The sequence below is a fragment of the Callithrix jacchus genome, chromosome 3 (assembly GCF_049354715.1).
Source record: "Callithrix jacchus isolate 240 chromosome 3, calJac240_pri, whole genome shotgun sequence".
Lineage (NCBI taxonomy): Eukaryota > Metazoa > Chordata > Mammalia > Primates > Cebidae > Callithrix > Callithrix jacchus.
Genome location: NC_133504.1, coordinates 82,539,853 through 82,552,321, shown reverse-complemented (window position 1 = coordinate 82,552,321; position 12,469 = coordinate 82,539,853). Strand labels below are relative to the sequence as shown.

The 12,469-nt window shown below is 36.1% G+C and overlaps 1 long non-coding RNA gene across 1 annotated transcript; it reads right to left on the bottom strand.

Annotated features, from left to right (window-relative positions):
- Positions 1–1,551: 1,551 nt before the first annotated feature.
- Positions 1,552–9,222, bottom strand: LOC118152218 (uncharacterized). Its single transcript, XR_004740718.3, has 3 exons — positions 8,794–9,222; positions 6,321–6,410; positions 1,552–1,924 (listed from the first exon to the last, which is right to left on the bottom strand). It is a non-coding gene; the product is annotated as an uncharacterized LOC118152218 (long non-coding RNA).
- Between the last annotated feature and the right edge of the window lie 3,247 nt (positions 9,223–12,469).

The window sequence follows — 12,469 nt, the reverse complement described above, 5'->3', positions numbered from 1 at the left end:
AATTCTAAACACATTGACCTTTTACACTCCTAAGTTAGTAAAATTTATTAGTTTGTAGAAAATCATGTTTCTTCATTTATAACACTACCAAATAACATTCCTTTGTCCATACTCTTATTATTCTCTTCATCTCACTGCTGTAAGTACTGCCTTTATTAAAACACAAACAAACACTGTTTTCTGTTTACAAAGTGCCAGACACTATATGTGATACTGGAAATGCAGGGATGAAGAAGCCATAGTTTCTGACTTCCAGGGGACAAAACCAGCAAGTAAGCTATTTCAATAAGCAATGGAATATATATTGTAATGCGGGTACAGACAATGTGCCATTGAAATAGAGGAGAGTGAGAGAACTTTCCACCTGGGGATTGTTTTAGCTGAGTCAAAAAGGATAAATAGAAGCTAATCAGGTAAAGAAGTAGACAGAGATAATTTTTGGAAGGCATGACTTATGGTAAAGGCATTGACTTATGGAAGAGTGTGGCGCATTAAGGAGCTGCAGGTAGTTTGCTCTGATAGGAGTCTACATGATGAACCGATGTGACCACCATGCTAGGCAAAAACAAACCAACAAAACACTTTTCTGACTGATGTCAGCCTTACTTTTGGCTCTTCAGTTTATTACTATAACACAATCTGCCTTCATTAGCTATTCAATAACTTTCCCCAAGATGCGTGTTTATGTTCCTGAGTGTTCAATACCTGGTCATGTGGTGCAACTTTCCAAACAGCTGGTGTCAAGCTTCTTGTGTTACAGATGATTTGGCATAACGTGGCTTTCTATTCAAGCTAAATTGTAGATAGACAAAAGGGTAGCACTCAAGTTTACTTATGCTTGACTTAGGAAATCTGCAAAACAGTTTTAGTGTGTACAGCTTCTTACTAGTTTACTAGTTTGCAGAAGAGAAATGAGCATTTTTTCATCTTAAAATATGCAAAGAAATAGGTTCTGGTGGTAAAAGAATCCAGCAAATCCAACAACTTATAAACCATTTTGTACTTAATATAGTAAAGAAAAATAAATGCCTAGGAGTATTGACTGACAGTTGTGTTCAACAATAACAGTGACAGGCCAGGTGCGGTGGCTTACACCTGTAATCTCAGCACTTTGGGAGGCCAAGGTGGGTGGATCACCTGAGGTCAGGAGTTTGAGACCAGCCTGGCCAACATGGTGAAACCCCCTACTAACAATACGAAATCAGACAGCATGGTAGTGTGCCCCTGTAATCCCAGCTACTTGGGAGGCTGAGGCAGGAGAATCACTTGACACTGGGAGGCAGAGGTTGCAATGAGCTGAGATCACGCCTCTGCACTCCTGCCTGGGCAACAAAGTGAGAATCCATCTCAAAAAAAAAAAAAAAAAAGAATAACAGTGACAGATTAAGTATATAAGTAATAATATTACAATTATATAAGCAATCGTGAATTAAATAGGTGTGCATAGGTTACTATATAATATCATTGGTATAAAAAAAGAAATGACTACATTAAGGAGTTATTATACAGGAAATATAATAACCGAATGTCATATATTATATGTTTCAGAGATTTTAACTGTAGCCATTCACTTTATTCAATCAGCACTTGCTTATTCCTGCAGCTCTTGGTTTTGCTTGAGTAGTCACTACTCTGTTTTTATTAATCTCCATTTCACAAAAGTATGAATTCTAAATACCAAACCCACATCCCAGAATCATATCAAATGTGGTTACTAAGGCTTCACAAATGTTTGAAAGGAAAAAGACAGGTAAACCAAACTTCTGTATGGCTGAAGGAACTGAGAGCAATAATGAAGTGTGGTAAAAGAAGTAATCCCAGCTAACCGGGAGGCTGAGACAGGGGTATTGCTTGAACCTGGGAGGCAGGGGGTTGTTGTGAGCCGAGAGATGGTGCCCTCAGATTATGCCACTGCATTCTAGCCCTGCAAAAGAGCGAGAGTCAGTCTCAAAAAAAATCAAGTAATCAAGACATTTTACTATTAATTTAATAGCTCTCTTCTCGGATTTAATATATTTTATCCACCAACAGGTAATGAACACAGACTATAAAGTAACAGAATTAGGGAAAGTTTCAAGTTTGAGTGTGGAGCCCTGCGGATACAGTACCTTTTAACCCCTTTTACAAAGATTTGATTAGATTGTTCTAGCTCATTGAGCCTATTATATCCTAGGAGTTGACAATAAGCAATACTCCTCCTCCTTAGGGATGAATGAAAATGATTTTTCTTCCTTGATCCTGATTCATTTTGGAGAGAAAGTGAGAAAATGAGGCCAGGAAAGCAAACAACTCTGAATTTCTTTCCACTAGTGGTGAATGACAGTATGATCTAATAAATTAAAAACCACAAACATAGAATTTTTTAAATCCATATTTGAAAAACATTGTTTTCATATTAAGCCCAGTGCTACATTTATATTAGGATTAAAAAATAGGATTTAATTGTCTGATACGCTGTCAGAACTGAGAGTTTAAGATAATAGAGCTGGCTGAGCAACATTAACATGAGGTGGGAGAATTTAGATTCGTTCCATGCCTCTACCATGAAAAGTCATTTAGATGTCAACTCCAAGAGGACATTTGTTACATTCCCTATTGCTCCTCCCTCTAGGATTTTGATAAAGTGATTTTGCCCAAGAGGGAATCAAAAGATCCTTCCCTTCAAATCATGTCAACCATTTTCTTCTTCTGAAAACAAAAGTAAAAAACACAAACTACTGTATGCAAATAATATTTAAATTTTAAAACCCAGGAAGTATCACTGACTTATTTTATACTTGCTTTAGAGAACCTAAGCTAAATCATTTGCATAGGATGTTCTATGATGGGTGACTAGTTCATGCTCAGGATGCCTGCTCCTTGGCCAATGTTTATTGAAGGTCACAACTTAATATACTTTTCCGTTTAAGAAGGTTGGACTAGTGGCCTCAAAGTCCTTCCAATACTGGTGGGCCATCTGAAAAATTAATATCAGATGCTCTTGGTTTTGTCAAGGCCCTTGACCTTTTCCTTCCTTCCTCTTTGGTCAGCAATTCCATTCCAAATCTGAGGCTTTGCATCCATCACCCAGGGTCTCCCCACTTCTGAGGTACTCCAATCTAAGATTTCCTCTCTGTTCTTAGCCTCTTAACATTCCAGTTCCCATTCCCACTACAGTCTATTGATGTTCAGCTCATAACTGCTCTTTTTGTTCGCATCAATCTAAGAGATTCCTTCTGGATACATTTTATTTGATAATCAATCTGGGCCTTTGATCTCTAACTTAAAGAGTTCTATTGCCTACACGCACAAAACTTGAATCTACTTTCCTGCTACACTCATGAAGAAAAAGGCCAATCCTGGATAAATCCAACCACTTGTGTTCTCTATTCCTGTACCTGGACTGGTAAGAAATATTACAGAAATCAAATAGCCACGTGGATTGGTGCTACAAAATTGAAATCCCAAAGGTCAAGGTCCTCATCTGAGTTGAATTGTCAATGATACACATCATTTTATGTGTTCCATTTTGATCCCCTCTCTTATTGTTTGTAGCTATTTCAATCCTTCACCATTTTCCCCTCAGTTTTTTTTTTTTTATTTGCCAATTTACCTCCATTGGTTTCAACAGACTTTCTTTTTTTACTTACTGAAATAAATAATTCCCAAAGCAAGTGTTTCTTCATCTTGCTGCCACTTATTCTAACTTATTTGTATCCATAGCTCTATTTTACTTACTTTCTATAGTTTCAGTTAAAAATTAATACAACAAAAAATTACCAATACATACATATTCTCTCCTCTTGCCTAAATAAAATCTTGTTTTCCAGATTTTACTCTGTAGTTCTTTATCAAGCTATACAAATGAAAATATCCCGGAGGCATTTTGATACACAAATCCGGAACTCAAGAAAGAAAGTGTGGTTGGAGATTCATGTTTGAAATTCAGCAGCAAATAAAGCTGAATTAAAACTGTGACAGAAGAACAGTGGCTGGCACATATAATACATTGAATAATATCAGTCTGTTCTTGTCTCTGTTTCTCTAATCTCATCCTCTTCCTCGTTTCCTCTTTTAGATAGTGACACCAGAATTAATACCACCACCTAAGTCAATAAATCCTTGGGTCATCTTAGATTTCTTCCTCACCCACCATCTTCAACCAGTAACAAAGTCTTGTTAGTTTACCACCCTGGTATCTTTGGAGTGTCTGCTGTTTTGCCGCTGTCTTCGTTCAACTGGTCAGCAACATTTACCTGGCTTATTGTCACTGTTTCTTAATTGTTCGCTCTGCTTCCAGGCTGTCTTTCCTGCAACCTATTTTCCTTCCACTTATTGAATTGTCTGTGTACACATGCAAACGCGATTATTCTATTTGTAATTACTCAAGGTCTTTAAGCAGTTCTCTATTCACAGTTAGATAAAACCTGGACTGGAATATAACACCCTTCATTATTTGGTGCTTAACTGCATCTCCATCTCCAAACTCATTTTTTCTTTTCTTTTTTTTTCTTTCTACACTCCCTACCTGCTCAATCAAGTTAAATGAAATTTATCACATGCATTATTATTATTATTTTGAGACAGTCTTGCTTTGTCACCAGGCTGGAGTGCAGTGGCAGAACCTCGGCTCACTGCAACCTCGGCCTCCTGCGTTCAAGCGATTCTCCTGCCTCAGCCTCTCGAGTAGCTGGATTAGAGGCACCTGCCACTACTCGCTACTAATTTTTGTATTTTTAGACAGGGTTTCACTGTGTTAGCCAGAATGGTCTCATGTCTTGACCTCGTGATCCAAACTCCTCAGTCTCTCAAAGTGATGGGATTACAGGCATGTGCCACCATGCCTGGCCACATGATGCTATTTTTTTATTGCTGTTGTTTTTGTTTTTTTGAGATGGAGTCTCTCTTTGTTGCCCAGGCTGGAGTGCAGTGGAGCGATTTTGGCTCACTGCAACCTCCACCTCCTGTTTCAAGCCATTTTCCTGCCTCAGCCTCCTGAATAACTGGATTACAAGCGCCTGCCACCACCGCCAGCTAGTTTTTCTATTTTTAGTACAGATGAGTTTTGCCGTGTTAGCCAGGATGGTCTTGATCTCCTGACGTCTTGATCCATCTGCCTTCAGAAGTACTGGGATTACAGGCATAACCACTGCACCCTGTGGCTTTATGCTATTTTTAATAAACATAAACTTTAGTATCTCTGTTTCTTTCTGGAGCTCCCACTACCTACCATCTTTTTCCTCACCTCTTCCCACTTCTGTCCTCACCCTTTCCTTGGCCAGATGTTTCCTCTTCAGATCATAACCCTAATATTGCCTTTTGGAGAAAGATCTTTTCAGTCTGAGTTACGCTCCCTGTTCTCAAGTTTTCTTCTGGTTTTCTGTGCTCGTGCCTTCTTATCATAATTACTTACATATCAGTTTCTCCACTAAAGAAACCATGTCAGTGACCTTTTAATTTTCATTCCCATCACTTAAGACAAGGGAAGCATACATAAAATGTTTGCTGAATGAACAAAAGAAGCATTCTAGTTCATTATTTATCCTAACGCTTCTATGTCAGTATATGTTAGGATTTAGGATGAGAATTTGTGTTGGGAATAAAGCTAAATTTATGTAAGACGAGACAAAATATATTTAACTGTTAACTCTTGGCCACTCTGACTCAAATAAGACCCCCTTGTTGGCTTTCTCTGAGTACTAAGCACATATATACATTTTGCCCCTTCCCTCTGGGCTTTAAATTGTTCCACATCAGGGACCATGCCTGTCTAGTTCATTGACCTATCCTCAGTGTCAGGCACAGGATGTTTTCAATAGAGGCTGTGAGGTTTACTAAGTAATTGATTCTCTGGAGAAAGTCTAGTGGAATAGTTGTTCTTGATCCTTCATAAACTTATTTCTGAATCTTTATTAAATAGTTGCCTTTCTTCCTTGTTGCCCTTACAAAGTAAAGCATAAATTCACTGATTTTATACAACATATATAACCTATGTGTTAAAATATATGGGATGAGAATTAGAACTCAACAAGGATGTTATTTTTAAAAACCAAACTAGAAATATATACAAACATGTTATTTTAACCTAGTGGAGAAAGCTCAAAATCATAGACCTGTATCCCTGTCAAATGCCTGCCTTTGACAGGGATACAGGTTATTATATAATTACAGACTGTACTGTTATATAGTACAGTCATTATATAATAATAGTGTTTAGCAATATTCAAGGATAAATATTTAGAATAAGGTGAGTCATGTGGAGATACTAATTTATACTTATTAAATCATTTTCAGATGATATGCTTGGACATTCCATTTTGTTATTAAATCATGAAACTTACCTGTAAAATTCTTTATGAATGAAATAATTATCTTGTATTTCTCTTTCAATGTTGCAAAATCTATGTCTTTAATATCTTTTGATGCTGATTCTGGAACAGTTTTATGAAGAAAATGAAACAATCAGTAACCCTGGCCTAAGAGATGTGAGAAAATGAATAGGCACATGCTTGATATCGTATGCTCAGACAAATAATTGTAGGTCTAAATTATCACTTTATAATCATCTCACCAAGTAATCTGCAACAAAATGTTTAATTCCATGCTCTTCTTGTTGTAAACACAATTAAAGGCCTACCTGTTCTCACACATTCATGTTTCATTTTCTTCTCCCTTCTTGCTTAGTGCTTGTCTGTGTATGTTATTTTAGATTCCTCAGCAGAATAATACACTTATCTGTTCATTCAGAGAAACATGTGCTGAGCATCCAGTCTGTGCTAGGCACAGGACTATGTGTTGTGGGATACCAAGTTGAAAAAGACGTGGCCTTTGGCACAAAGACCCTACTGTCTAGTGACAAGTTTGACAACAAGAGGTTTTTGAAGGTATGATGCATGGAAAATGCCCAGGCTGAGATTTTTAGTACAATTAATGTTCTCAAAGGTAATATCATCCAACTCTTTGATAAAAGAGCCATGGTAACAATGAAAAACATAACAGGAATTACTTTAAATACTCAAGAGATCAAGCAACAGCTAATCATTTGACATCTCTAAGATAAATTTTGACTAAATACACAATGCTATGTGACATGAATGGAAAGAGTCGTAATAGGCCAGAAGAATGGAAGACCCCTGGAGTTTTGAGAATGTTAGAGAATAAGAAAGAACCATTTGCTGTGGTTCAATTCAAGTAACATGAGTTAAAATTGAAATCTCAAACTTTGTTAAATACAACACTACTTTAACGCCAAACTTTGGGAGTATCGTGGCTCTATAAGCATCATCCATACAAAATGGAATTTTTCCTGCTCGGAATCATGTAGTGAAGACAGAAGAAAATCTCACTTTAGTTCAGCAAAGGCATACTTCTAGATGTTATGCATTGGGCTAATCACTGCACCAGCTCCCAGGTGTGGCCTGGTTTTCTCATCAGACCTACAACTCCAATCTTAAATAGCCTCTCAACACTCTTATCCATCTCTTTACCCTTTCTTAGTAGATGCGCTATTTTTAAATTCTCTTGCATAATTCATTAATCTTTTTGTTGTTGTCGTTGTTGTTGAGACAGCCTCTTACTCTGTCACCCAGGCTGGAGTACAGTGGTGCAATCATAACACACCGCAGCCTCAACCTCATAATCTCAAGTGATCCTTCTGCTTCAGCCTCCGGAATAGCTGTACTACCAGCATGTGCCACCACACCCAGCTTTATAAAAAAAAATTTTTTTTTAGAGCTGAGTGTCTCATTATGTTGCTTAGGCTGGTCTTGAACTGCTGGCCTCAAGCAGTTCTTCTGCCTCAGCCTTGCAAAGTGCTGAGACAACAGGTGTGAGTCACTGCACCCAACCTTTTCCATTAATCTTTCTACACTCTTCCCTATAATATTCAGGTGTGGACTGTACATCATATTTCTTTTAGACAACAGAAATAGTTATGAACATCCTTTTATACTCACCATCAAACCTACCCACCGTCCCTGCCTCAGTATCTATATTCTTTTTGCCCCAATTCCTGTTAAAATACACAATGTCCCAGCACCCACAAAAAGTTAGTTCCAGGCCCGGCGTGGTGACTCGTGTCTATAATCCCAGCACTCTGGGAGGCCGAGGCACTCTGGGACAGGGTCAAGAGATCGAGACCATCCTGGTCAACATGGTGAAACCCCGTCTCTACTAAAAATACAAAAATTAACTGGGCATGGTGGTGTGTGCCCGTAGTCCCAGCTACTCGGGAGGCTGAAGCAGGAGAATTGTTTGAACCAGGAGGCAGAGGTTGCGGTGAGCTGAGATCACGCCATTGCACTCCAGCAATGCAGCAAAACTCAGTCTCAAAAAAAAAAAAAAAAAAAGTTAGTTCCTCTCCACTTATGGTTTGGATCACATTCTGGTTTTTCAGTTTTGCTCCAGTAATTAATCACTATCTTTCCTATGCAATTTCTCTCCATATATAGGATAATAGGCAGCTGAATAAAAATATTTCTTGGTATCTTTCATATCTTGAAAAAAAATTCTTAATACAGTGTCTCCTTCCAACACATTTATATTTTCTCTTTCTCTTATAGAGAAACTTCTCAAAAAGGTACCATTATTTTTTATAAAACACACTTTTGTCGAACTCTCACATTCATCCTATTGAACCTGTTTTTTCTGAGATCACTAATGACCTCCCTCTTGCCAAATAAAATGTTCACTTTTACGTCTTCACCTTAGTCATGCACAACCTCTCAGCATATTTGACAGTTTCCTCTTTCTTAAAATGCTTTTCTTAATTTTTCTCTTTTTAGTCTATTCTTCTACAAAAGGAGATAATAGTACCTGTGTTTACCTACATCATGTGGCTGCTGTGGGGATTGAGGGGTTAATACTAACAGATAAATGGTATTAAATGTGCCTGGTACATGATATTTCCCCCAAGATGAAAGCTGTTACTGTTTTTTAAAGACGTACTCTCCTATTCCCCCTCCTTTTTCAACGACTGTTTCCGTTTGGATTTCTGGCTGTGCCTCTGTTGCCTGACCTGTGAACGAACCACGTCAGGGTTCAGCGCTGGGTCCTCTTCTCTCGCCTGCCTTACTTTCCGTCCTGTATAATCTCACAGAGCCGCATGTCTTTGATTAGCATATGTACATTACCATCCCAAATTTACGTCTCTACCTCTCATCTACATCTGGAGTTCTCAACTTAACTACTTGTCATCTCTATTTGAAGTCTAATAAGGATTCCAAATTTAAAATGTCAGAACAGAAACCACAATTTCCCCCAAGATATCGCCATGTTGTAAATGATATCAATATTTATCCAGTTACTTATGCACCTCTTATTTTGTCTAATAAGGATTTCAAATTTAAAGTGCCATAACCGAATTCATAATTTCCCCTCAAATTATTTTCATGTTGTAAATAATATGAATATATCCAGTTACTTAAACACCTTGACTGCTGTACTTTTCTCACTCTTCACATACAATCAAGTAATTGAGTCTTGCTGATTTTACCACTATAAGTTTTTCTAAAACACTTCATCTCTTGCCACCCCCAGCCATGCTCATCTCTTGCCTGGCCTGCTGCACAAAGCTCCTAGAGGATCTCCCACCTTTCATCCTTGGCTTTCTAATATTAAATTTCTAATCAACAACCAGAGCCCTTTTCAAAAACTACATAACCTGTCATTTCACTTCCCTCAAAAAGCTTGGGTTTTCTGAGCATCCCACCAAGTCCTACTGGTGTCTACCTGTTCTTGCCACTGCCTGCATTTTCAATCTGATATTCTACCACATTTCTCTATACTCACTTAACTTCAGCCTTCACTTGTTTTTCTTTCTCAAATATGCTAAGCCAGTTTCCCTTCAGGGTCTTTGCAGTGCTGTTCACTTTTCCTGGAATACCTTTTCTTCAGATTTTCCTGTGGATGCCCTTCTCCTTCACTGTCTAAATGCCTTTTGTTCAGAGAGGCCTTTCCTGATCAACCAATTTAAATCGGCCTTCTCCAGTGGTTTACAATAGATCACCCTCTCAATAACTCTATTATCTAAAACCATCTTGCTTATGTATTGCTTTCTTTACTTGTTTTATGTTTATTTTGTTCAATGAGAAGGCAATCTTCATGAAGGCAGAGATCTTTGAATACTGAGTCTTCACTGACCAGAGCAATGTCTGCACATGGAACTTGCTAAATAAATATTCTTGAATAAGTAAGTGTTTAAGAGGGGATATTCCCAATAAGGTGTGAGAACAACCCAGAGCAATTCATATGTTCTCTCTGTTGGTAAAACTGAGTTTTATAGATATCATTTCCTTAAACACAAGTTAACAATTTTTCCCTTAAAGCATGACAATTTCTGCCAACCCCTACATTTTGTCAATATGGACTTGGATACTATAAAATATTGGTTATAAGGAATATGGAATATCATATTAAGGTTTCAAAGAAGTTTGTTAAAAACAGTAACTTATTTTCTCAATTTATCTCAGGTTGCTGTGACTAGTTGGACAATTTTCTTATTTTCTTCACTCCTGAATTGTTTATAATAATCTCTGCTTATCTGCAAGTATAAGTTACAAAAATAAAATGTCCTTAATGTTACTATCATTAATATTACAAGTGGCATTGGTATTATCTACAGAATTAAAGATTCATATAGAAACAGCCAAAATCTCTCTTCTCATGATTACTGCCATGTAATATTCATGCATCTACTCATTTCTTCTACAGATACATATTGAATATCTAATGTGTGCCAGGAAATACACCTGAAGATATGCAATGAACTAAATGCTTACTCTGCCCACCCTTTTCTGAACATCATACTAATGCAAATTATCAGTATAACCAATGATCAGCTTATCAGAAATATCATAAATTTTGAGTTGGCATTATATATAACAGCCCTGGAATATATAATTTCTTTTCTTTTTCTTGGAAGTTGATGATTGAGTATAGAATTTAAATGTTCCATCATAGTCAGTATATTCTCCAAAATATGGAGATTATCTTTAAGTTGGGAAAGTTGCAAGAAAACATCATTCACCTCCTAGAAAGCAAAGTATAATTAATGAGTGTTCAAAAGAAGAAAGAAAATGCTTAATCAAAATGCTTTCAATTATTTTACATTTTATCTTGAAAAAAACATACTACAAAGCACAATCAGGGAAAATATTTAATATCCAAAGTGATATTTAATAGAATGTTATAAAGAAAAAGTCTCTATTGAAGAGAATGTATTTTTTATTTTATTATGAATTTTCCCTTCCTGATCTCTTTTAGTTTGGAAGTATGCCAATTCAAATGAACGCCAACTTACTTACTCTAAGCAACAAAAGCAGATTATTAGATTGGGGTTTCAAATAAAATTATATCTGTGGCATGAACATTTGCTCTGGAATTCTACCATAAAACTACATGAGGCAAATTATTTCATTATTATTTCTTGTGGGAATAAATACAATGAATGAAAAGTATATATTAAAATTATTTAGGCTAATTAAACATGTAAATTAATTATCCAATTCTCCATCTTGGGGCTGATAATAATAGTTATAATGATATGAACAGTTTCAATTCCAAATAGTGTTATAATCCTCCCCATTGGTGAGTTATCTTATAGTAAAAGAGGGCAACTTGTATGTATTTTCCAATAAAAATGACAGAGAAATTATATGCATATATATTTATGAATATATATGTATTAGTTATAAAATTACTCTCACATTGGTAAAGCCTATTAATTACATCTATTAGGAATTTAGAAATGATAAAGTAACTTCTCTATTAACATATATTTGGGTTATTTTTATGTGTTTTTAAGATATTGTTGCATACGGAAACTCATTATTTAAACATTGAGGAATTAGATAAAATATTTTACTAAAATTATTGTTTTCTGATTATGATGAGAAATAGAATAATTTTTCTGGCAGAGGTCAAATGGCCAAAAGTGGGATGCTGATATTTTGATAAACAGATCTTTGATGACATCTAGTGGTGAAATGTAGATTTATTTATTCACTGTTTTCGAAGTTTTAAGGTGTCAATATTGTATATATTTTGAGAGACATTGACATAAGTTGGAGATGAAATAAACTGGAGAAATATGGTAATTTTTGTCTTCAGCAAAAATAACTTAAAATAGTTAAGAACAAAGGGGTAGCAGAAAAGAGATAAACAACTTTTAGTAAAGATTTTTACATTTTAGTTCTGATAAATTTGTGTAGAGAATAGAATTTAGAAACATTTTTCAGTAGCTTATATTATAAATATATTTCTTTGTGCAATTATGTTTAGCTGATGTAAATATGCTCCACTTCTGTGTATAAGCACCACGCTTATTCTGATTAGGTGAATTTCAGTAATATATGGACTTTTAAGAATATTAAATGAAAGTCAAGAGAAAGCCTGTGTATATATTTTCCATTTATGATGATCTATCATTATTTATATTTTTAAATGGCTGAGTAGAGATGTCCTTATACTTAATAGCTGCAAATTGTGTTGA